At 34.9% G+C, this 27569-nt stretch overlaps 1 long non-coding RNA gene across 2 annotated transcripts in view; it reads left to right on the top strand.

Moving 5' to 3' along the window:
* LOC122222569 overlaps positions 1 to 27569 on the top strand; it is a 271962-nt gene that overhangs the window by 230249 nt on the left and 14144 nt on the right. For both annotated transcript variants that reach the window (XR_006203796.1, XR_006203795.1), the window contains exon 5: positions 21891 to 22034. This is a non-coding gene — a long non-coding RNA (uncharacterized LOC122222569). The remainder of the gene's footprint in view (positions 1 to 21890; positions 22035 to 27569) is intronic.

The following is a 27569-nucleotide window of genomic DNA, read 5'->3' as shown; positions in this document are numbered from 1 at the left end:
TTAGTTTTGACCCCTCAGGGTCTATAATTTCTGGTTCGGTGAAGGACTGTTATGCCATTCTTTGAAATTACTTTCTACTCTCTGTTTCTTTCTAATGTAGGTTTTTGTTTTGTTTTTTTGTTGTTTTTTTAGAGGTCTAGGATGGAAGAACATAGCCAAAAGGCATGAGTGTTATCTTCCAAAAACTGCTAGATGTGCTTTTTTTAATTATTATTATGGGACAGAAAACAGACGTGGAACCATGATTTGACAAGCATTTCCTTGAATGAAGGTGTCCAGGATGGGAGGAAATATTTTTCAAATGTCTTGGGCAATATTATCACTCCTCTTCACAAGAGATTGTAGTATTTTTGGTTAGAGACGTTTTATTTCATCTCCTAAAATGAATTGTTGCCTCAATGAAACTCAGTCTTGTGACTTGGATTTTAACATAACAGGAAAAGATTTGTCTGATGATGCATTTCCCTTGGTAGTCCGTGTCCTCTCCTCCCCTCTCCAGGAACAGCAGGAACACCCATTCTCATGGTTTGCCTTCAAGTTTGAATCTGAAAATTAGCCCCCCTCCCAAATCGTGTCTGAATTCAGTGATCATAATTTTTTCTCCTCCTTACCAGGAGCCCTTATGGGTAGAATATGGGCCAAGGTAGTTTTGTCTTTTCTTTTTCATTTCAGCCAGTCATAACTACCTATACTCCTGTACTCCATAATATGTTTTCATTCTCATTGAGCACATAATAAAAAAAGATATGGTGATATCCAATTTCTTCTTGCCTCCAACTTAAACCTCTTTATACATGTCTGGAACTTACATATAAGGGAGGAAAGAGAATCAGACTCTGTGTGTGTGTGTGTGTGTGTGTGTGTGTGTGTGTGTGTATGTGTGTGTGTGTATGAGAGTGTTTTGCATCTTACATTTATATACTCATTCATTCTTTTAATAAAAAATCAGTGCTCATTATTTAGTGATAAATTTGACCTTAAAATATCACTTTGTAAGCTATGTGTAGATGAGGGGGCCAGTTAAACTCCACGAAACTTTTTATTTAATTTTTTAAGCTTGTTTATTTCAAGAGAGAGAGAGTAGAAGGGGCAGTGAGAGAGGGAGAGAGAGAGAATCTGAAGCCTGCTCTGCTCTGTCAGCACAGAGCCCAACACAGGATTTGATCCCGAAAACTGTGAAATGACCTGAGCCGAAATCAAGAGTCAGGTGCTTAACTGAGCCATCCAGGTACCCATCCATGAGACTTTTTATATGAAAAATGGGGACACTCATACTTGTGGGGTTGCAATAAGGAGCGACTGATACATAAAATATATAATATACAAAATGTGTGTCACATTATAGGATCCCCAAAAGTGGTAGTTATTATATCAACTACCCTGCTATTCCTACTTTGTAGTCACTAGAGTAGGTTCTCAGACACAGAAGCAAAACCTAACCCCTTTATCAAAAGTGTTGAAGTCTACTGAGGAAGACTTAAAAGAGCATCAAAACCCAAAATATTATATACCAAGTCCTATTAAAAATATTAAACAGGTGCACCTTCAAATCAAGTGGAGCAAAGCAAGCACCTGGTGGGCAATGGTTGGCAAAAGAATTTTTATCTTTACTGATTTAATTAAACTCATAACTAGCCAGGGGATTTTTGTCTCAGCTATTCAATATTTTTAATTTGTTAACATTTTTTATTGTTTAATGTACTTGTTTCTATTTAGAGTTTATATATTTGTGTAAAGCTAAGCATAGGGAGTGGTTCTGCCTTTGCATGTGAATATCAAAAGAAAGTAGCCAACACCACTGAACTCAGGTTGTCTTGTCCTGGAATCAGAAGGAAGGTTCATACCAGCAGATGATCTTTCAGAATACAGTCACATGTGCTGGGACACAAGTGTTGGCGTGTACTTTTTTATAGAGTGAATGTCATTCAGCTTTATCCAAATGAATTTCAGACATTTAGAGATCAATATTTTCCTGCCATCCCTATAATATTGAGGCCATTTCCCCAGTTTGGAAGCTTAAACATAATAGTTTAATATTAAAGTTGCTTTAAGACACAGTGGAGCAATTGACAGAGAACTCCGCCTTCTAAGGTAGAGGAGTGAAGGTGATCTGGACCACAGTAAACTCTAGTAACCCTAAAGGTTTGTGGGATCCTGGGTCAGCAGCTGGAATTAGGAAAAGGATGCAGCATACATATTTACTTTCTCCATTCTTCTGATGGGTCTGACAAAGCTTACAATGTATATGTTTCTCAGGAAATCACCCTTTTACGCTTTTTGAGAGAGAATTTTAAGTTAGGATAGTATGAGCCTTTGACTGATACAGAGAGAGGAGAAATCCGATACTCTTCTTTTTTATTACTAAATATAAGTGAGAGTAACTGAGCATGGATAGGAAATTAAATACTTAGAAATAGACATAAAACAACAAGAAATCCATGAAAAAATACAAAGAATACAAGCAAGGATAAAAAAAAAACAGGAGTACTGAGGAATCAAAAATTGAAAAGAGACGAGAAAGCAAAATTGAATATATGAAACCAAATATTGACATCAATACAATGTGTTTAAAGAAACAAAGTCTCGGTTGAAATAGTTTTATTATAGCTCCCTTCTTTGTTTTTCTCTTTTAGTTAGGAAAACCCCTACTGTTTTGCTCCTTATTTGCTTACTATTTTTCATAGCTAGGGAAACAGGGAGAGAAAGGAAAGTCTCCCAAGGAGAGGCATCCATGAGGGGCTGAGCCAGAACTTTGACCCAGATGTACCTGGGTCTGTCACACCACCTGTCCCCTCTCAGATGTAGTTGTGTGTGTGTGTTTTAACAAAAATGTAGCAAATTAAATGTACAGATTTAAAATGTTTCTTATCTCGAATCTTTATACTATAACCTCCTTGGTATTCTGTCTTGAGCTAAATATTCGTCTCACTTTGCTGGTTTCCTCTGATGCTGGAGTTCACTTAAGGTTCAATTTTAGGAAGTTGGATTTTTAATAAGATTCCTTTAAATGGTTTCCATATTTAGCCAATCTTGCAGTTCTCAACAGTACATGGAAGAGCAAATAGCGAGCTTAAGAAAAAAAAGAGCTTCTTTAACTACTAGATGAAACCAAAATTTGGGCTCTCTGACTTCTAAGATTTGGAAGCAGTGTTGGCATTCTAAATTTATCAATAGCCAAAACATAGCATTTTTCATAAAGAACTTCTTTATTTTCCTTATGATAGAAATGTTTCTTAGGTTTCTGAGAGTGGTCCTTTCCCTCTAAGTGTTTTCAGCTTGATGGCTCTTTTCTGAAGTACGTTAATTTGAGTCCCATGCTGCTACTGCAAGTTAACTTATATATATGAAGAAAGATGTCAAATATGGAATAAGTCATTTTTGACCCTGTTTTAAAAAGACAGATCTGATTTCAGTTTTTAAAACCACAGTATGCAAGGCCATCCTCGTCTTTCTCTAATGAATACTGAAAGTTATGGACTCATTTTTCCTTAGATTGTTATTGGATTCTTAAGTCCTGCAACTCCTGATGGTGGGAAAGGAAGAAGGGTAGAGGGAGGAAGGAGAGCAGGAAGTGGAAGGGTGGTAGACAATGTTTTGTGATTTATGAAATTTTTATGAAAAATGTTCTCTTTGCTTACTGCATAGTGTTACTATTATTATCATTTGGTGTGCCTGAGGCATGGGCCACACACATCATTTCCCTAAAAATAATTCTATAGCCTGTCTGGGTGTCATTATGGTGTTTGTTTCATAACAACTGCATATGAATCTTTATTAAAATTCAAGTAGACTGAGACTTTCAGCCAACAGTGGAGCCTGTATGTACTAACAGAGTGCAGTCTGTCTTTAGGAAGGCGCTGGCAGGATGAGAGTAGGGTGTGTCGAAAACTAGGCAAAATGCAAAGAATCTCAGGCCCACAGACTGAAAGAGACAGGATGAGACCACTGAAATGTGTTCTGTCCAACAAGATTTTTGATACTTCGTTCACTCCTGGAATGAGCGGGAGTAGACCTGCTGAACTAAACAACCTAGCAGAGAGGCATGCTGCTGCTCACCTTACTGACTGACCCAGGGGAGTGAAAGCCGAAATGTCAGGGGCTTTTCTTAAGAAGATTTCTAAAAGCACAAAGGCAACAGCACAGGATATTTCATAGATATATCCTGAAATTTTAGGGTTTAGATGGTGGTATAACAGTCTTGATAATTGCATTTCTTCTTTCATATATTGAGATACAACCTATGTTCTGAAATAAAATCTCCATGAAAATCCAGGGAATATCAAGTGTAAAGTTCACAGATTTAATCTTTAGATTAACTTATTTTTTTTTTACAGGTCTTTTTTTTTCTGAATTAAAATACTCCTTAAAAAAAGACTATGAAGGGGCACCTGGGTGGCTCAGTCAGTTGAGTGTCCGACTTTGATTTCAGTTTGCGTCATGATCCCGCAGTTGTGGGATCAAGCCCCACATTGGGCCCCGTGCTGGGCATGGAGCCTGCTTTAGATTCTCTCTCTCCTTCTCCCTCTGCCCCTCCCCATCTTGCGTGCATGTATGCTCACTTGCTCACTCTCCTCTCCTCTCTCTCTCTCTCAAAGAAAGAAAGAAAGAAAGAAAGAAAGAAAGAAAGAAAGAAAGAAAGACTATGAACACTGTGTATGTCCATACATAGGACTGGTCATGAGCAAAAAATAACTAGTTGTAGAATTAAGGTTAAATAAAAGAGGAGATATATTTGGCATTTTATGCCATTAATTAATTACAATATAGCTTATTTATTTAACATGTGGGAGAATGTAGATAACAAATGCAAAAAAAAAAAAACTGAGCTATTTCCCATGATCATGTTGGAGTGATAGCATTAGTAGTATTTCATTGGGGCTTTTGGGCTTGTAGGGTTAGATAAGGCCAATGAGTAATTATGGAATATTTTTATCATAGACTTAATGGATGATAAACTGTCCGTTTTCACATGTATGAAGACTTCTGAGTTTTGCTTTTTGTCTTGAACTTGCCTTTTTATGGACGTGGATTTCCGCAGCCAAATAACTTTCCTTAGGACTTGGTCTATACTGCTTAATTACATTCCAGCAACTTATTAGAAGTCTGCTTCTGATCTGATCCTGTTTGTGTGGTGGCAAACCTGCGGTGATTGTACCTATTTATTTTTTCATCTAAAATGGATAGTTACTAATCCTCCTAACATTTTAAGTGTCCTCATATTGTGTCTACTTTTGGATCTTTTTTCACTGATATAGCTTGTCATTAATTGGTCTTTTTAATATGAATGCTCTCATTTTTAACATTTATGGAGATATAATGTATATACATAAAGCTCACCTATGTCAAGTGTCCAATTCAATCATTTTAAATGTATTTACAAAGTTGTGCAATAATCATCTTTATCTAATTTTGGAATATTTTTGTCTTCCCTTGTACCTATTACTAGTCATTCTTTGTCTACACCCATGCCCTGGCCCTAGCCTTAGGCAACTGGTAATCCACATCTATATCTATAGATTTGCCTTTCCTGCATATTTCCTATAAAAAAAAAGGTCATGTAATATGTAGTCTTTTGTAACTGCCTCCTGTCATTTTTCATAATGTTTTTGAGATTCATCCATGCTATAGCGTGTATTGATACTTCATTTATTTTTACTGCTGAAGAATATTCCATTGTAGGGGTAATCCCACATTTCATCTATCCATCTCTCCATTGATGAGTATTTTGGGTTTTTTCCCCACCTTTTGGCTTTTATGAATAGTGCTGCAGTGAACATTTGTGTATAAGGTTTGCATGGATATGTTTTTAGGTCTCTTGAGTATTTACCCAGGATTACATTGCTGTGTTACATGGTAAATTTATACATAACCTTTTGCAGAAGTTCAGACTATTTTCCAAAGTGAATGCACAATTTTACATATCACTAGCAGACAGGGTTCAAATTTCCCCATGTCCTTGCCAACACTGGTTATTCATCTTTTTGATTATAGCCATCATAGTTGGTGTGAAGTGGTTATTCACGTGATTTTGGCTTCTGTTTCTTTAAGGACCAATGATGTTGATCGTATTTTTATGTGTTTGTTAGCCATTCATATGTCTTCTTGGAGAAATATCTGTTCAAATCTTTTGCCCCTTTTTATTGGGTCATTTGTGTTTTTATTATTGAGTTCCAAATTCTTTATATATTCTGGAAACAAGTCCCTTACAAAACACATGGTTTGTGCTTGCTTTCTCCTATTCTGTGAGCTGTCTTTCCACTGTCTTAATGGTGTCTTTTGACAAAATTTTTAATTTTGATGAAGTTTACTGTTTCAGTCTACTTTATTGTTATTTTTGGTGTTGTATCTAAGAAATTGTTGTGTAACTCAAGATCATACAGGTGCTCCTATGTTTCATCTGAAAGTTGTATACTTTGTGTGTGTGTATATATATGTGTGTGTTGTAATATACATAAACTATGAAAGTGACTATTTTAACCATTTTAAAAGTAAGACAGTGACATTAGTTACATTCACAACGTTGTGCAACTATCACCACTTTCTAGTTCTAGAACATTTTTATCACCTCAAATGAGAACGCCCTGTTCATTAGAGAGTAACTCCTCCATGACCTTCTCCCACTGCAACCACATACATACTTTTGTCTCTGTAGATCTGCCTATTCTAGATATTTGGTATAAGTGGAATCATACAAGATGAGGCCTTTGTGTCTAACTTCTTTCATACAGAGTAATGTTTTCAAGATTCATCCATATTGCAGCGTATATCAGTATTTCATTCCTTTTTATGTGTGAATAATATTCCATTGTATGGTGTTTTTTTAAATTTATTTTTAAATTTAATTCTAAGTTATTTAGCATATAGTGCAACAATAATTTCAAGAGTAGATTTCTTAATGCCCCTTACCCAATTAGCCCCTCCCCCCTCCCCAAATCCCTCCAGCAACCCTCTGTTCATTCCGTATATTTGAGAGTCTCTTATATTTTGTCCCACTCCCTTTTTTTTATATTATTTTTGCTTCCTTTCCATTATGATCATCTGTTTTGTATCTTAAATTCCTCATATGAGTGAAGTCATATGATTTGTCTTTCTCTAATTTTGCTTAGCATGATACCCTCCAGTTGCATCCATGTAGTTGCAAATGGTAAGATTTCATTCCTTTTGATTGCTGAGTAATACTCCGTTTGTGTGTGTGTATGTGTGTGTGTATACCACATCTTCTTTATCCATTCATCCATCGATGGACATTTAGGCTCTTTCCATACTTTGGCTATTGTTGATAGTGCTGCTATAAACATGGGGGTGCATGTGTCCCATTGAAACAGCACACCTGTATCTCATGGATAAATGCCTAGTAGTGCAATTGCTGGGTAGTAGGGTAGTTCTATTTTTAGTTTTTTGAGGAACCTCCATACTGTTTTCCAGAGTGGCTGCACCAGTTTGTTTTCCCACAGCAGTGCCAAAGAGATCCTCTTTCTCCGCATCCTCACCAACATCTGTTGTTGCCTGAGTTGTTAATGTTAGCTATTCTGACAGGTGTGAGGTGGTATCTTATTGTGGTTTTGATTTGTATTTCCTGGATGATGAGTGATGTTGAGCATTTTTTCATGTGTCAGTTGGCAATCTGAATGTCTTCTTTGGGGAAGTGTCTCTTCATGTCTTTTGCCCATTTCTTCACTGGATTCTTTGTTTTTTGGGTGCTAAATTTGATAAGTTCTTTATAGACTTTAGGTACTAACCCTTTTTCTGATATATTGTTTGCAAATATCTTCTCCCATTCCGCCGGTTGCCTTTTAGTTTTGCTGATTGTTTCCTTCACTGTGAAGAAGCTTTTTATTTTGATGAGGTCCTAATAGTTCATTTTTGCTTTTGTTTCTCTTATCTCTGGAGATGTGTTGAGTAAGATGTTGCTGTGGCCAAGATCAAAGAGGTCTTTGCCTGCTTTCTCCTTGAGGATTTTGATGGCTTCCTCTCTTCCGTGTAGGTCTTTCATCCATTTTGAGTTTATTTTTGTGTAGGGTGTAAGAAAGTGGTCCAGTTCATTTTTCTGCATGCCACTGTCCAGTTTTCCCATCTCCACTTGGTGAAGAGACTGTTTCTATTCCATTGGATATTCTTTCCTGCTTTTTCAAAGATTAGTTGGCCATATTTTTGTGGGTCTATTTCTGGGTTCCCTGTTCTGTTCCATTGATCTGAGTGCCTGTTTTTGTGCCAGTACCCTACTGTCCTAATGATTACAGCTTTTTAATACAGCTTCAAGTCTGGGATTGTGATGCTTCCAGCTTTGGTTTTCTTTTTCAAGATTGCTTTGGCTATTTGGGGTCTTTTCTGGTTCCACACAAATTCTATCATATTTTGTGTTTGAAAGCAAATATAGTAATATACAGGAGTTTAAATCTCCATTCTATTTTTGAATGAAAAGGATAATTATAAACTTATGAAATATTGTATTTTAAATAATAAGCTACTTACATCTTTTTGCTACTAAATATTATATTTTAAATAATAAATTACTTATTCCTCTCGGTACTAATGTATCTGTACAATATCTACTAAAACACTTAAATATCTCTTGCTACTGTATCTCTTTACTACTAAAGAGGCCCAGAAGTAATAATAAACTCAGTAGCATCTCTCATCCTTACATTGTGATCTGGTAATATTATTTTCTACTAAGAGAAATCAAGATGTGTCAAAAAAAAAGATGATTCCATGTCTCTGGTAGGAAATGTGCAAGATTAATTTGGATCTCCTTTCATACTAGAAAGAATGAACGTATCTAAGACTACTCGCCATAGCAAAGAAGCACAAGAGCTAACCACAGGAAGAGGCTTCCACTGGCCAAAAATCGGATAATTAACTCTGTAAAAATATTAATGGCAATAGATTGAAGCTCATAATATATGTTTTAATTTATTAATTTAATTTTTAAAATGAGTAATGGGTTACTTCAGAAGAAGAGAACCATTACCTTAAAAATAAGTAAATAGAGATAAAGAATCAAACATGTATTTTTCCAAGTGGTAGGTAAGGAGAAGTATTTCTTTATAAGATATGTTCCAATTCATAGGTCAGAAAATGATAGAATTCATCTGTCACCATTTTTCAAACTTCAGTGAATTATATATCGGTGCATTAGTATCGATGGATGGTAACATCATATTCCTGCTGGTCTAAGGATGCAACACTCCTCACAGACGTGACAAAAGACCAAAAGAGTCCAACCAAGCTTCTATAACCAACTTCTGGTTTACAGGAAACAAAGAGAATAGAGGCACACGCTTAACTATACCAGGAGCATGCAAGATCTAAACTATGGAACACTCAATAGGTGAAGTGGCCTGGGTCTTTAAGAGATCAGTCTAAGGAAATAATGGGTTGGAGGAGAAAACTACAAATATAAAGAAACTGAAAAATAATATAAAAATTTTAAGATAGTGCAAAAATTTGTCTGGGAAACTAATATATTTAAAATTCTTTAGATAATTGTAATATGAGTTGAAGTTGGCAACTATTGGGTTAGAAACTCAGCTGAAGGAAAGGCTAGTTGTCTGCGTTATGCTCTGGAAGTATGTTGGCTTTAGGAAACCATGGTCATGCAGGAAAAATGCTGAGTTGTGTGCTGGAGCATTTCAGCATTAATATGGAAGCTGATGTTGACAGGCCATCAGAAGTTAAATAGGAGAAGTGGGAGATGTAACTACTACCCCTGAGAAAGTTAAAGAGGTAATTAAGATCCTGCCAGGCTAAACATCCAGAGATGTTTTGATGCCAGACTATTTTGAAGGTTGAAGATGAACTGTCTGGCAAGACTAGAGTATAAATTATTTGAGCGACATTAAATACTTTCAAAATTAAATATTAGTGGAAATGTTACCAAATTGTCCTTTAACATTTCTTTATAAAATTGCTTTATTAGATAGATGGCTAAGAAGTATGGTGCAGTGTGAGATGCTGTGTAACTGATGGCTCTGGGTTCAAGTCTTGGTAGTACTATTTATTAACTTTGTAACTATGCTCAACTGAGCTCCCAAGTCTCAATTTCACTGTATGCAAAATAGGCATATCTTAGAGAATTATGAAGAATAAGTGATATTTATGTGAAAACTCCTACCCTTGGTTTTAAGTATGTTTTAAATATTTAATTTCAGTGTGAACTATTTAAAACTTTTTTAAAAAGAACAAAAACATTAACAGATACAGCATGTCTAAAATTACATTTAAGAAATCTTAACATTGTGTGTTTAAAAAAGTAGCACAAGTATCAAAAGCACCTGCATCCCTTTCTACTTTTTCTTTAATCAAGGTATTACTCCAAAATATATATAAACATATATTTATATATGTTTATATTGTATACATTTATTTATATAAATTTATATCATATATATTATATATATTTACATTATATATATTATATATATATATTGTTTATTTATTTTTTTAAACAGTTGTTTGGATATATGATTCCCCTGCCCTATGATCCATCTATTGAAAGTGTACATTCAATGCTTTTTAGTCTACTCAGAGGATATACAACCATTGTAACCATTATTATAAAAAATTTAAAACATGTTTGGGTCACTAAAAAGACACTGGATCCACTAGGGGCCACTCTCCATTCCTCTGTAGTATCACCAGCCCTTGGCAACAAATGATCTATTTTCTGTCTCCATAGATTTGCCTATTCTGGACATTTTATAGAAGTGAAATCATATATCTCATGGTCTTTTGTGACTGGCTGCATTTATTTAGTATAATGCTTTCAAATGTTCATCCACATTGTAGTACTTTGTTTCTTTTTACCTCCAAATAATAACTGCACTGTATGGATAAACCATTTTTTATTTTGCCTTTTATCACTTTGTGGACATTTGGGTCATATCCCACTTTTTTGGCAGTTAAGAAAAATTTTATAAATATACACATGCATGTTTTTGTTTAATATGTTTTATTTATCTCTTGTGTATATTCCTAGAAATGCAGTTGTGCTTATCATATTAGAACTCATTCTTTACTATTTTGAGGAATTACCTGTTGTCCAAATGACTGTACCACGTTTTATTTCTACCAAGAATGTTTGAGGGTTCCAATTTCTCCTCATCCTAGTGAGTGTGAAGTATTACTTCATGTAGTTTTAATTTGCATTTCTCGAATGACTAATAATGTTGAGCATCCTTTCATGTGTTTAGTCCCCACATACATAACTTCTTTGGAGAAATGCCTATCAGATCTATTATTATACACTTTAAAATTGGGTTGTTTACTTATTGATTGATGAGTTATGAATGTTCTTTATGTATCCTGGACAGGAGTTACTTAATACATGATTTGCAAAAAAATTCTCCAATTCTGAATCATATGCATTGTAAATTTATATATATATATATATATATATATATATATATATAATATAAAAATATATTATGATTTGTATATAGATAATATATTTCAATAATATTTTATATGTATGCAAATATTTATATGATACTTATATAATTATGTACCTCATTTATATAAAAATATACATATGTATATTCTGTATATGTTAATATTTACACATGTGACATTATTAATACTATGTAATTTGTTTTTTTTTTCTTTTTTTTTCCTTCCCCTCCCCCATGGGTTTCTGTTAAGTTTCTCAGGATCCACATAAGAGTGAAAACATATGGTATCTGTCTTTCTCTGTATGGCTTATTTCACTTAGCATCACACTCTCCAGTTCCATCCATGTTGCTACAAGGGTCATATTTCATTCTTTCTCATTGCCACGTAGTACTCCATTGTGTATATAAATCACAGTTTCTTTATCCATTCATCAGTTGATAGACATTTAGGCTCTTCCCATAATTTGGCTATTGTTGAGAGTGCTGCTATAAACATTGGGGTACAAGTGCCCCTATGTATCAGTACTCCTGTATCCCTTGGGTAAATTCCTAGCAGTGCTATTGCTGGGTCATAGGGTAGGTCTATTTTTAATTTTCTGAGGAACCTCCACACTGTTTTCCAGAGTGGCTAGAGTGGAAGAGAGTCAAAGCATAAGAGACTCTTAAAAACTGAGAACAAACTGAGGGTTGATGGGGGGTGGGAGGGAGGGTAGGGTGGGTGATGGGTATTGAGGAGGGCACCTTTTGGGATGAGCACTGGGTGTTGTGTGGAAACCAATTTGACAATAAACTTCATATATTGAAAAAAAAATACTATGTAATTTGGTACTTTGCTTGGCTTTACTCAACATTATGTATATTGACATATGTCCTGACTGTCTAGTATAGTTCCTTCTCCAGTTAATTAATTAAAAATGCTGACTAGTATTCTATTGCAAGAATAAATCATAGTTTAAGGTTATGTTTTATTTTTCCTGTATATTCCCTTTCAGTCAATTATATTTAAGAGGAGATGAGATGTTCTCAACACATGGTTCTGTCATTCTTAACAACCATTACAAGTTTTGTTGTTTAGGTATTGTCAGGTAGCACTTCTCCAAAAATTGAAGACTTTATAATGTCTAGGCACAATTACTCAATACAAAGAGTAGTCTAGAAATTTATCTTTAGTAATCATAATTTATACAGTAACTCTTCACTTCTATTGACATAAATGCATATATTTTCATTCTTTCAGTTGAGACAGTCATGTTAATTAAGCTTACTGATAGAAGAGGAAAGATGTTTGGAAATTGAAAACTGTCTGAGAATCATTCGTGAAATAAAAATAAGAATCAACTGCCAAAAAAAAAAAAAAAAACTTTGTAAAGTGAACCTTGGGAAATAAAGATCGTTGAGGACATTGAGAAATAGTGCTGAATACTGCAAGGTGTCAAAGACCTTGACAGATCTTTGTGCCAGACACTGATTTAAAAAGGTATGCATCCACATCCGTCAGACATTCTGTGTGAGAAAAATCACTATCCATGCTTCAGAGAGCTTCACACATTCTATTCGGAGAATGCTTTGGTTCTGAGGAGGCTATACTTTTTGACTTAGTGAAGTAGAGGAATGGAAGGAGAACTGTAAAAAGAGTCTTTCAAATTTTATTGTTTTTGTTACTATTATTTTTTACCTTCTAAATTTCTTCCATCTTTGGGATGTTGCGTCACATTGGTTGTCAGTAGTGTGTATGTGTCTTTTCCACGGGTGAGTTCATTCACTCATCACTTAGCATAGAGCTACAACTCTCATCTGTTTCCTCATGTTTCAGGTTGTGGATATTTCTTGACATGAGGTGAGGTATCTTCTTGTTACTCTTTGAATTTTTATTTCTTCAATTGAATTTTCATTATTCTTGACAGATTAATAATTTTCTTAAAAAACAATTCACTTTTGTGTCTTCTCTCCTTAGACATATTTAATAATTCCATTTCTTGGAGTGCCTGGGTGGCTCGGTCAGTTGAGCATCACACTTTGGTTCAGGTCATGATCTTGTGTTTTGGGAGTTCACTCTGTGCTGACAGCTCAGAACCTGCAGCCAGCTTCCGATTATGTGTCTCGCACTCTCCCTGACCCCACTGGTCGCACCCTCTCTCTCTCTCAAAAATAAACACTAAAAAAATAAAAATAATAATTCTGTTTCTTACTATAGCATAGTGTAGCAGTTAAGAGCTTGGCCTCTTAAGTCAGCTATGATGTGCTTCAAAATAATATGGACTTGGAGAGAAATGGGTATAAGTATCAATATACAGGAGTATAAAGTGGTTTACTAGAGTATTCTTTAAAAAGTAAATTTGAAGCTTTCTGTAACAAAAATTTAAAAATAAGCAAGTATATTATACTCTAGGTAGAATAAATTTTTAAACCTGAGTTACATAGTAAATGTGGAAAAGATAAAATATTATATGGGATATTTAGAAATTCATAATTTATAGAACTATATTTATATAAATCTAGCTAAGGAACATTATAAATTACCTGCAGTAATCTCTTGGGAAATGTATAAAAAATCTATGTATTTTTACATACATATGTAAGCTTCTTTCTCATTCTATGAGATTTCTTGTAATGAATATTCCAGGCTTTGGGATCAAACCAAATTAACCATGGTATCTTGGTTAATATTATAGAACAGCACAGTCCAAAATGAGCCCGTGGCCACATGAAAGTATTTAAGTTTATATTAATTAAAAATAAACAACAATTCAAATTCAGTTTCTCAGTCTTAGTAGTCACATTTCAAATATTCAACAGCCATATGTGGTTAGCAACTGCATTACAGTCGTTCATGATAGAACTTTTATCACAGCAGAAAGTTCTATTGGATGATGATGCCTTAGAATATTATCTATGTTTGGAGTCAACCATTTGTTGTCTCTGCCTCTGCATCAATCTATTTTAGTTGTTTTGGTCAAGAAGGAAAGTTTTTCCCCTTAAGAGTCTGATATAGTACCAGTCTTCTAAGCGTGTTCAGATGCTATTTCCCATTTATAACCAAAGATTTCCTCTTGCCTTGGGCTAGACAATTCATGAAGGGACCAGAGATGACAGAAATACAAACAGTATAGGATTAGTAGAATTAAAGTGTCGAAAAATCCTGACAACTGAGTGGAAACATGAAAGCGTTTGGAGCAAATATACAAAAAGTATACCATATTTGTGAACAGGAGCTAGTGTCATTAAAAAAAAAAAAAAGGCTTGGGCAGATGTTTTATTCTCATAAGAGCAAAAAGTACTTACTGTAATAGAAGACAACATTACATTGGGCCACACTTTTACATAGTGATTTAATTAAAATTTTTTTTTTTAAATATTTATTTGTTCTTGAGAGAGTGAGACAGAGCACAAGTGAGGGAGGGACTGAGAGAGAGAGGGAGACTCAGAATATGAAGCAGGCTCCAGGCACTGCACTGTCAGCACGGAGCCTGACGAAGGGCTCAAACTCACAAACCACGAGATCATGACCTGAGCCGAAGCCAGATGCTTAGCTGACAGACCTACCCAGGCACCCCCTTTTAAAAAAATTTTTTTAATGTTTATTTTTGAGAGAAAGAGTGAGACAGAGCACAAGTAGGAGAGGGGCTGAGAGAAACAGGGAGACACAGAATATGAAGCAGCCTCCAGGCTCTGAGCTGTCAGCACAGAACCTGCATACTGATTTAATTTAATACAAAAAGGAATCAAGTCTATCTTTTGGTTAACTTCACCATATAGACATGTCTTTGTTCTTTATATATATATTTTTTTCATTTTTTAAATTCAACTTATTTAAACTAAAAAAAAAAATTCACCCATTTCTCCCACTCCACACCCCATACCTCTGGCAACCACCCAGAGCTGTTCTCTTTATGAGCTTATTTAATACATATACATATATGTACACTATATTACTGTATTATTATACATATTATTACATATTTACTATGTTGTATATTATATACTATACTATATTAAAGTATATATTGTATATTTTATACTTATAGTACATATATATAATTAATTAGCTTTGCATAATACCCACAAGGTCCATCCATGTTTTCGCAAGTGGCAAGATTTCATTCTTTTTTTGTGGCTAAATAGTATTTTAGTGTGTGTGTGTGTGTGTGTGTGTGTGTGTGTGTACTCATTATTTGATGGACACTTAGGTTGTTTCCATATCTTGGCTGTTGTAAATAATGCTGCAGTGAACGTGGGCATGCATATGTCTTTTCAAATTAATGTTTTCATTTTCTTGAATAAATACCCAGAAGTAGAGGGGCGCCTGGGTGACTCAATTGGTTAAGCGTCTGACTTCAGCTCAGGTCATGATCTCGTGGTTCGTGAGTTTGAGCCCCATGTGGGGCTCTGTGCTGACAGCTCAGAGCCTGGAGCCTGCTTTGGATACTGTCTCCCTCTCTCTCTGACCCTTTCCCACTCGCACTCTTTCTCTCTCTCTCTCCCTGTCAGAAATAAATAAACATTAAAAAATTACCCAGAAAAAGAACTGCTGGATTATATTACAGTTTTATTTTTAATTTTTTGATGAACCTCCATGTCCTCTTCCATAGTGGCTGTTAAAATTTATATTCCCACCAACAGGGCTTAACAGTTTGCTTTTCTCTACATTCTTGCCAACACTGGTTTACTTCCAGTCTTTTTGATAATAACCGTTTTACAGGTGTGAGGTCATGTCTCCTTGTGGTTTTTATTTGAATTTCTCTGATGATTAATCATGTAGAGCATCTTTTCACGTACTTGTTGGCTATGTGTGTAACTACTTTGAGTCTTTGGCCTATGTTGTAATCACATGGTTTTCCGCTGTTGCATTGTTTGAGTTCTGTATATATTTTGGATATTAGTCACTTATCAGATACATAATTTACAGATATTTTCTTCCATTCACAGGGTGCCTGGGTGACTCAGTTGGTTAAGCATCTGACTCTTGATTTCGGTTCAGGTCCTGATCTCATGGTTTGTGAGACTAAGCTCTGCATCAGGCTCTGTACTGTCAGCACAGAACCTGCTTGGGCTTCTCTCTCTCTCTTTCTCTCTCTCTCTCTGCCCCTCCCCCATTCTCCCTCACTGTTTCTCTTTTTCTAAGATAAATAAATAATTTTAAAAAACCAAACATTTTCTTTCATTCCGTAGGTTGATGCTTCATTCTGTTTTTTGTTTTGTTTTGTTTTGTGTTTTGGGGGTGAGGCTTTGTTTTTTGCCATGCAGAAGCTTTTTAGTTTCCTATAGTCCCACTCCTTTATTTGCTTTTCTTGCTTTTGGTATCATATTTAAAAAGTCATCACCAGGATCTATGTCAAGCAACATATCTGTCTGTGATTTGTTTTGACTTATTTTCTGTGTATGGTGAAAGATAGTGGCCCAGGTTGTCTTTTGCAGTAGGCTGTCATTTTTCTCAGCACCATTTATTAAAGAGACCATCTTTTCCCCATTGAATATTCTTGGCTCCTTTGTTGTAACACGTATATTCTTTTATTCTCATATCACCTGATATAGTCAATATATTATAAACTACTCTTAATATAAAAAGAGAAGGATAGTTTCCTAGTTCATGACTTCACATTTGCAGGGTTTAGTTTATGCCATTCTTTTATTTACATTAAGCTGTCTATAAGATAAAATTGTTTCATATTTAGTATGTTGAAAAATTGATATTTTCAACCAAAAAGAACATTCCTAATACTTAAAATATCCATTTAAAGGCTAATATCTGAAATTATTTACTTTCTGTAGATGCTCATCTAAAATGTTATGACTATTTTTTGCCTTGTTAAGTAGATTGTAAGAGTAACATTTAATACTTTCTTAATTATCTGGGCTCATGATTATGTCCAATAGTTTTTGTATGAATTCCAATACATTAATGATCCAAGGCTACTGAGGTTAGGTTTGCTTCTAAAGTAAATGACTATAGGTAAATAGTGATTTTGATGCCCATTTTATTTATATATATATATATATATATATATATATTTTTTTTTTTTTTTTTTTTTTTTTCCCATTGTAAAGTGTCATTTCACAGTAGGTCAAATATTAATCCTTCTTACATTTCTTATCAAGCATTCACTATCATTTGGTAAGAAATCAATGTTTCCAAGAGAACCAGGTGGACCAATTTGTTAAGTGAATACACTTAACTCTACATTAAATACCAGGGCATTTGATTGTTATTTGAGAGTTGGACATGCTTCCTCTGCAAAACTCATGATCTTTATGAGTTTTTCTTCGTTCTTCCCAAGACCTTCTTATTTACTTCCTGTGAGGCTGGAACCTGAATCTAGATATAATTGAGGTTGTGGAAATGGGTTGCTGCCACACTTTAGAAAACTTTGAGTGTCTTTTTAGTTACGTTGATTCAAAAAGGGGGAGCTGTAGAAATGAAAGGCAGAAATAATATAAGAACTAACCTTAAGAACAGAAGTTTTATAAATGCTATTCTTGACAGAAACCAAGGATAATCTCTTCCTTAAAAGCAAAAATAAGAATGCAGAATGCACCCCCAAGTATTTGATTTCTTATAACTTTCCTCATGTTAAGAACATTGCATAATATTTTATACATTTTATACATCAGCTATATGATTCTTCTTGTACTCCAGCAAAGGTTGAGTTGAATGCTCTGTTGATAGTAAAATAATTTTGAAAATTTGTCTACTTACCTAGTAAAGCAAAAGGGTAATTTTAAACTCTGGTCTACTTTGTAGAATTAAAAATTTTTGATCATTAATACGTATATACTTGGAAATTAAATCCCTTTATATATTTTTGAGGGAAATAAAAATAAACAGTTTGCTTTTACTGATTGCTTTTTAAGTAAATATGAGTACGCCATAGCAAAAAATAAATCTACACAGAATTATGAAAGCATTCAGAGGCAGATATCCCTTTGAGAGAAAATTACTTTTTTTCTTTTAAAAAAGGAAGATGGTTTTGAATTCTCAGCAAGGAGTCACCATCTCAATTAAAAATAGTTCTGAATAGGGACTTAAAAGCTGCTAGTTCATTTCATTTATATTTTGGCCATTAGAAGCGTATAACAGAAATTAAAGTGATGGCAACTCAGTTTGAGTTCTGTTTAGTAATATTAAAGGATAAGAGAAAAATTGTTTCTCAAATACAGTGTTCTATTTTTTACTTTACATGTAATATTTGAATCTCTCGTTACCAGTTATGTAATCAAAGAATCAAAAACCCAAACTGGTTTTGGAGCTAGTATACCTGATTTATTAGATGGTACTTTATACGTGCAGTGAGAGGAAGATTGTATTCTTGTAAGTCCTCAGAATGAAAATGTTTTATGAACATTTTCCATACAGGCTGGTTTTTACCTGTGTGAGGAGAGCAAAGATGTCTTCTGTTTTTATTTATCTAATATGACTCACTGTTTGAAACAGATCAAGACAGCCAGATTGTGGCAAACAGAGCCTTTTAGTAATTGTTCTTTATGAATGTTCACTATTTCAGGGAGACACCCATGTGCTTATGTTTGCAGTTCTCTTTAATATTAAAATGTAATAATCAGCACTCTAAAAATATCATTTGTTACTCCCATGAATACTAATAACCACGTTATTAAAGATGTTTAGGGCCCCACATTGTGGAGCTTAGAAGTTCAAGTTCACCCAGGGATGCCAATGCACTGTAGTGCCGTTTTTCCCCTGCAGGAACTTAGTTAGGAGGTGATTCATCTTGTTGTCTGTCTGAATAGTATACCCTAAGATAGTTTAATGCCAAACTGCAGAACCAAAGATGATAGCTCTAAAAAGTGTTAGCATTAAAATGAGCTATCTTTTAGATAATTACTGAACTCTACCAAACTATTTAAAAATACATTCCTATGTTTGGAAAACAAAGTAATTCTGATTTCAGGACCTAAGCAGAAAATGAAACCACCCTGAATGACATTAGATTCTGGGTATTTTATGGTATTAGGTATCTAATAGTGACACATTTCATTATTAATATTTGCAAACATCAATAGCAGAATCTTTTTACAGTGAAGATAAACGTCTCACAGTGGAAGAATACATTTCTGAAAAGTGCAAGGGACGGAAGGCAGCACATAGTGGAATATGAAGGACTAGTGAAGACAGTTACAGTAACAGCATGTGTTCTGTTAAGGGAGGACCAGGGAGAAACTGGGAACCTAAGAGGAAGATGGAGGTCACTGGTTTTAAGAGAAGCAAAGGAAATGAGAGTGTCCACATTCACCTTCGAAACAAAAGTTTATTAATAGGAGCTAGGTATGATGAGAAAAACATTATCACTAATTGTTTCTTGCACAAACTCAAGTGTAAGTTTTGGCCATGGAGAATGTATGTAGCCTCCTAAGTCGTGTGCAGTAAAGCAAACTCAGTTCCTTATATGACTGTTTTTCTTGAAAAACAAATCGCTGTTTGTGTCTAATGCCATTTCTTATTTGCATTTTTGAGTTGGCATTTTTTTCAGACAAGGGAACACGGCTTTTTTGTGCATGCTTATGGTCAAACTGATATACATAGAGAATAAAGTGGTAGTGATGTAAATAGTCTTCAGTTATCATATATTGCTACCAACATCACATATGAAAAGATGTGTTCAAGAAAAAGTCCTTTCCCTGTAATCCGACTTAAAAAATTGCCCCATTATCAGAAGTGAGACAGTATCCTTCTTCAAAGAAAGAGTTTATTTATTCTGTACTAAATAAAGATAAAGTGTGTTGAGGTTTTTCGCCTTCATCATAGTTAGCACTTATACTTTCATGTTTATTTGATAACTGGGGAAATGTGAGTTCAACTTCAATCCAACATGTGTTTTGGATTTCGACTTAATGAAGTTTCTTTTAAAAAATACCTACACAGTATAGTTGAAAAATAATATTCATTTATTTAATTAAATGCCAAAATGCCTTTATATGCATCTTAACTTCTCCTTGAGGAACTGGGTTGTAATAAGAACTTATAAATGTTTGATCCTTTACAGTTTACTATAACCTTTGTAGAACTAGTAAAGGCTAGTAAAGACTAGTAAAAAGATAGTGATAATAATAATGTTCTAAGTTCTCAGATCTGCTAAAAAAAGGCCAAAATGCTCCTAAATACCAACTAATGGAAGGCTGTTTTGAATGGAATGATTATGCCAGAATTCCATTGCTCTTTTTTCCAGGAGTGAACAGTAAAGTTTGCTCTATCTCTCAGATTCAGATCATGTACTCTTAGATTGCACAAACTCCTATGAGGAAATGGTGGCAATAATACCAAATCTGGAACTAGAAATATGAATTATATCCTGTACAAATGTCTTGTACCAAGTGTGTTTTCAATATGAATGTTCTCTATCTGATGTGATTGTTTTTTCTCCGTTTCTTCTGAAAGCTTGTATGTGGGTACATCTGTATACACAAATGGATATTATATGAGAACATGTTCTCGCTGCATTTGAGAGTATAGTTAACTAGACTAAGGGGGCTTTTTAAATAAATGGGCATAATTTATTGACCTTCTCGTTAAAGAGAAGTCTAATGGTGTTAATATTGAACATTTAATTTCCAAAAAAGGCTTAACATTTTGAACAACATCAAAAGACCTGCACATACTTTTGATACATATTGTAAAGGACTGGGATATATTTGCGTTCCAGGGGCTGAGCTAGGACCTGCATGCTAGTTTCTGAGGACGTTTGTGAGCCTGTTCATTTTGCCCTTGGCTGACTCAGTTCTGGGCACAGTGTGGGACAGATATTTGAACGAGATTGCCTTTGGAGAGTCCCCATCATTAAAATGGTCTTGATTGGATAGCTTGTAAACAGACTTGTACATTCCAAAAGCAAAGGAGTGCAAACATTTTTCCCTCCACATGATTATAATGAGGTTTATTAGTAAGGGAAATTTGTGAAGAAATTTTCTGTTTTGAAATGGAATAAATAGAATTTTATCATATCTGGGAATAGATGTCCTTTCAATACATTTCAAATGCGTTTTGCATATCCTCAAGACTGATAGGTTAGCTTTCCTTTAACAGAAGAGTTTTCTGCTATGCCTTTTCTTGCCCAGTTGGCTTAGCAATTCCTATGAATTGATGTCTCAATTTACTGCTCAGTCACAATTTATCTAAAACCCCCTTTGTACCAGGTTTGCTATACAGAGCGATGCCATCCAAGGATAAGAATTCTCTCACGTGGGGCTCAGTTTCCTGTCACTTAGTGATGCAATGAGAAACAGAGAAAAAGTGTTTGCAAATATTACCTCCTTCCCTTGGTGTGACAGTGACAGAATGGTGAATAGTCCACATGTGTGATTTGCATTAAAAAAATATCTGCTTGGTCCCAAATGCATGGACAGATGTATTCCATACGATTAAAGGGTTGAAAAGTGTGTCTTTTGGCCTTGCATTTTATTTTTCTAATCTTTTTTTTTTATGTGCCATAAGCTGATAAATATTCTAGCCAGGTTTTTTTTTTATTAATTCTTTTTGCTTTTCTTTTGTAGCTTTTGACTGACATCTATTCACTTCAAGGGTGATTTTCCTGTTGGCAAGAGGCAGAAGAGACACACCAAGCATCACCTTCAGGAACAAGCAATTTAAGTACTATAATGAGATGGGTCTTTTCAGAGTCTATAATTGGTGACAAGGTATGGCAGCTTCATATCAGACAAAGATGTACAACACAGAGCTTATTAATGAGGATGGAGCGTCACACTCAAGAAAGCTTCCTATGACTATGAGACGGAAGAATATAACAGATAGTGTAGGTTGTTACTAAGTCCAATATCTCCAATTTGCATCATAAAACCTTTATGTAAGCCAATTCAAGCTAATCCAGAATGGGATATTTTTCCCCTTTAGAATTCACTAGGGTAGCCAGCAATCCATCACGTTGGATCCCAGCCCTCACAGACAACAGCAATAATCATCTAAACTTGCAGATATGCTCAATTTAATTGGGTTAGTTTAGTAACCTTCCTTGTATTAGAGCCAACTTGCAAAGAGATATAATATTTTCACAGTTATGAAGACATAGCAGCTGGCCATAGTAAGATTTGATTGTGGATCAAGAAATCAGATTTTCATCAAGTTAAGAACTCTTCATGGAAATATATGTGGAATAAATAATAAAGTAAAATGATTAACAAGGAGACCTACAAAGATATTGGCAAGGCATACAGAAACTGCCTTACTGATAATGCTGAAATCTGTTACTCAGCTTACTCTGATAGTTTTTACTAATATTAGGGGGGAGACATTAATTTTGAATAAAACTAAAAGATTAAAAAGTACATATTGAAATGATATTATAATATTTAGAAGATCTATGAAACTGAGATGTTCAAATTATTTTGTAAAGACTAATTCATGAAGCTTTATGCAATTTTCCAGAAATGGTAACAATGTCTTTTTTTTTGACATTTTTAAACACTTAAAGTTTAGTAAATATGTTTTATACAGTCAAATACAGTTTCAGGGGAAGTCAAAGAGAACCCAGGTGTTGAGTTTCTTGTGTTTGGTTCTGAAGAATGATACTTTTTCTTTTGTGAACAATAGAAAAGTAGCTAGAACATAAATACCTCTTCTTAAATGTAACATTGGGACCTATTTGGATGAGGTACATGACCAAGATGCTGAAGAACAAAGCCCTGTACGATCCCCTCACCATCTGCAGCATATTAACAGATTTCTGTGATGAACCGTTTATAGTGTAATTACAAAGAAATACAAGGTTAAAATAAAACAGAATGAAAGCTAACGGGTTCTCCAACTTAAAATTCCCTTTCCTGGTTATCAAGCACTATTTGCAGAGAAAGCCACCTTCATTTCAGTGTGCACTGCTTTGAGGGGGGTCTCTCTGTTTATAATTATGGACCCTTTATTCTGTTAAAGGATTCTCCCTCAGATTGTCACTCTGTAGTCATGTTTCTAGGGAGTTCATGAATTTTCCAAGTAATTAGAATATTTCTTGAAGTCCAAATTTGGCCTTCCTTGATTATAAGCTGGAAATCATAGCTCAGTAAAACTTTGAGAATCATTTAAAAGTACAGTTGTATGTTGATGAAAATGTTCAGGACCACATTTTGAACTAGCAGTGATTGCATGGTTATTACTACTAATGCATTACATATGACAAGTTAGGAGAAGCTAGAAGCATTTCCTTCTGGGCATCAGGACTAGGGAAGAAGAGTCCCAGGAGTCAGAGACTAGCTTCTCCTGTGTGGTCAGGGGCAGGTCAGGGCTAATAAATTAGAATTACAGGTTCTATGCTGGATGGAAAGGCCTGCCTTGTTTCATTCCCTTCATCTGAACTTTGTTCTTACCCTCAGGACTGTGTGAATGGTTTGGTTCTAACCCAAATCCTGATCAAAACACTAAATTAAGTTTATTTTCTGCCTGATTCAGCATTTATAAAGTGAGGAAGTAAAAGAAAAGGAGGGGGATTCATATGATTTATTAAGACCATCCCATATCTTAGGTGATATATTTAAAATAAATGCACAAGTGTGCCTGGGTGGCTCAGCTGGTTGAGCATCGGACTCTTGATTTTGGCTCAGGTCTTGATCTCATAGTGTGTGAGGTTAAGCCCCTCATCGGGCTCTGTGGGTGGAACCTGTCTGGGATTCTCTCTCTCTCCCTCAACCCCTCCCTGCTCGCTCACTCGCTCTTTCTCAAAAAATAGACATAAACAAACACTTTAAAAAATTAAAATAAGTGCTACAGGATTTGATATGACATTGAAATTTCTAATTTAGTGAGTCTGTGTATTAAATTTATATTTCATATGCCTGTTACACTTGTTTCCCAATTTCTTTTCTGAGTAGATAGATAAAACCCTGAGTTGTAATGACTCAAATTTAAATCTTCCTTCCTTCCTTCCTTCCTTCCTTCCTTCCTTCCTTCCTTCCTTCCTTTCATGTTTCATTATTTATTTTTGAGAGAGAGAGACAGAGTGCGAGCAGGAGAGGAGCAGAGAGAGACACATACACAGAATCCAAAGCAGGCTCCAGGCTCCTGGCTGTGAGCCGACAGCACAAAGCCCAATGCAGGGCTCGGACTCAGAGACTGAGATCGTGACCTGAGCTGAAGTCGGCGCTCAACCAACTGAGCCACTCAGGCGCCCCTCAAATTTAAATCCTTAGATCTCCTTTTACTGTTCCACTGTTTCCAGAAACAACTTTGTATACAACCAAAGATGCAGCAAAGTATGTTGATGAGAGGGTGGACTTTGATATTAGGCAGTCCTGAGGTCAAACACAGGTAAGCCATGCGGCTCCATCCTTTTTAGGGTTAGGATCATACACCTCTCTGCTTGTCTGAGCTTCCCATTTCTGATTTATAAGCACAAGTAATGATGTTCATTTTGTAGGACCAGTTTAGTGGTCAGAAATAATACATGCGAAGTGTCTATCTTGGGAACTAGTGTGTATTACATGCACAGCGGATATTATTGCTGTTACCATTTCTACTGTTAGTATATGGGGCCAAGGTCTCTGGGGAAAGGATATTTTCTGGGTGAGGACTTGTATGGGATCTTGTGATAGATGGTCTTTTTCAAATTTCTTGCTCTTATGGCAAACTGTGTTTATGCCTTTTCTCCAAGTGATTCATTCGCATCTTGCCTGGCCACCTGCTTGTAACCTCGCCACTCTTTCATTAAGTGTTCAGTAATAAAAATAAGATGACAGTTTGCAACTTCCAAGTGTGGTGACTCAGCCCTCAGCCCTGCTTGTTAAATCACCTACTTTTCCCTCACTTTATGCAGCAGGACCTAGGGAGCAAGGACGTTAGGTCATGTAAACTGTTTATTTTTTTTTTTTTCTTATCCTGAAAATCAAAAGCAGAAAATATTTCTCAACATATCTTACCTTTTCTGTGAAACAATGTTTACAAAAAATAAAAGGGGAATTTAAGTACCCATAAATTATTATTAATATCAAAACTCAAGTATATTTTCAGTCTAATAAAGAAGCATTTAGCTACTAGTCCAGGACTATTGTAGATGTAGGTTTTATAACCTTTATCAAAACAGTTAAAGTTATTTCAGTAATAAAACATGCTAGAAATATGAGGAATTTGAATGTAAAAAGCTCTTTTAAAAAGAGTCTAATATAAAGGGAAGGAAAGGGCTAGGAAGGTAACCACAAATGCCAATGATGATTGTTTTTGGTTAGATGAAGATCTTTTATAAAACAGATCCTTTAAAATGAATGAAGACATATTTCATCCTGTTATTTTTTTCTGACAGGTGTCATTTTTCCAGGGCAAATGTTTGAATATCTTAGATGCTTTTAGAAAGTAACAGCTGCTAATAATTTCTGAAGTTTGAAACTGATAACCACAGTCCATCAGGTGTTGAGTTGAAACTTCTTTCGTAATTGTTGGCACTTTAGATTCTTCTGTCCCTCTGAGCGAACATTTTTGCAGAAATCCAAATAACACGTTATCGCTGGCTGAAAATAATTTGAAGTTGGAGTTTTTAAGACCTACCTATCTATGAAGCTATCCCACTTGCTAAACTTTCAAGAGCAAAGAAAACTTTTAAATATTTATCAAACATTTAAGTCTTAAGTCTTGAAATATTTTTTTCTTCTGTCAGGCAACTTATTTTCTGTAATAGTCTAAGTTTTATGTCAGTGCTCATGAAGAAATGTTTTGGCTCCTTGATCGTCCTATGCTGTGTAACTTTTTTTTCGTAACTTTTTTGTTTCCAGAAATCTGGAGAATACTCCTTCTTATGTATGAGAAGATGAAAACAAATGTAATTAATTGCTCACTTTGCTTCCCATTTATTCCTTCTTCAAGTGAATGTTGTCCTCTCCCTGGGCATTTTCCCTCATGAGCAATAAGTAACATAGAAAATGAGGTGTCTTGAGTCTCATTCTGTAAAAAGCGATTAAACCTTGCTGACCCCAAAGGAACTGGCAGGTACACCCCTAGAAAGAACGTTGCTGACAGCTCTTTGGTGGCAATAGCAAGCACATGTGTTGTCTTGATTTGTAAAGGGTTTTAATGTCATCAATAGTAATTCAGCAAAGAGAGAGTTGTAAAATGCAGCTCAAAATGTAGCAAATTGCATCATTGTTAGTGCTTTAGAATTTTAAAATATCTGCGGCAGATGGTAGAGTGCTAGGAGCAATGTCTTGCTTTAGTGTCTAGGAAAAGTTGATGTCATCATAAACCCTAGTGTGATTGTGGCTTCTTTGGCCTGCTGGAAAAAGTTGTTATTTATTTTCCTTCAAATAATAATTTGCTTTTAAAAATATTTAGCAGAGTATCAAGAAATCAGGATTTCTCAGAAGTGGTGCACTTTCCATAGATATGAACGAATATTATATAGTATCCTTAGAAATAAGGAGATGTTTTGAAACGCCTTAATAGAGGCTTTTTTTTTCTTATTGACAGACAACTTTTCTGCTATACGATGGCCAGTCTGGTTTTAAATGTCCTAAATAAGGAAGCTATTTCTAGAATTTCACAATTTTTTAGTAATGTACAAACTTGTCAAATGTTGATTCTGGTAGTGTCATTAAATATTGGCTACTCTTATCCCATTATTTACAAATGGTAGAATTGAACTCCTCGTGATTTACCCAAGAACATACACTTGTAATAAGGCCACCAGGGATCTCTTCTTTTTCTTCAACTTAGATTTTTGTTTTGCACTTTTACAATGCACTGAAGTGTTAAAAGATTAATAAACTAATTGATATTTATGGCAAGTACAAAAACTTCTTAAGTTGAAATTGGTAATTATCTGTGCAATAATTCTCCCTATCAATCTTCTAGAGCCTTGAAGAAACTAAGATAATGGGTTGCCTTATTTTTGAGAATCATCCAAAACTCTAAATGAAGAATAGGATAAAACGATATTCTCTTTTTTTTAGAAGGAGCAAATATGACATAAAAAAAAAAAAACCACAACACTCAAAATAGGAAACATTTCACTGGCAATATTATATACAAATGGCCTTGGGTTATAAATGATGGTGGCTGCTAGGACAGGTTTTAAAGCCAATCTATTTGGGATGGAATCTTAGTACTATAGGATTTAAGCATATTTCTTTTTTTAAATTTTTATTTCAATTCCAGTTAGTTTAACATACAGTTTATGTTAGCTTCAGGTGTACCTTAGTGATTCAGCACTTCATACATCACCCAGTGTTCATCACAGCAGCACA

Source organism: Panthera leo, chromosome A1 (genome assembly GCF_018350215.1).
Source record: "Panthera leo isolate Ple1 chromosome A1, P.leo_Ple1_pat1.1, whole genome shotgun sequence".
NCBI classification, from domain to species: domain Eukaryota; kingdom Metazoa; phylum Chordata; class Mammalia; order Carnivora; family Felidae; genus Panthera; species Panthera leo.
Note: the sequence above shows the minus strand (reverse complement) of the source record. Positions and strands in the feature narration are given on the sequence as shown.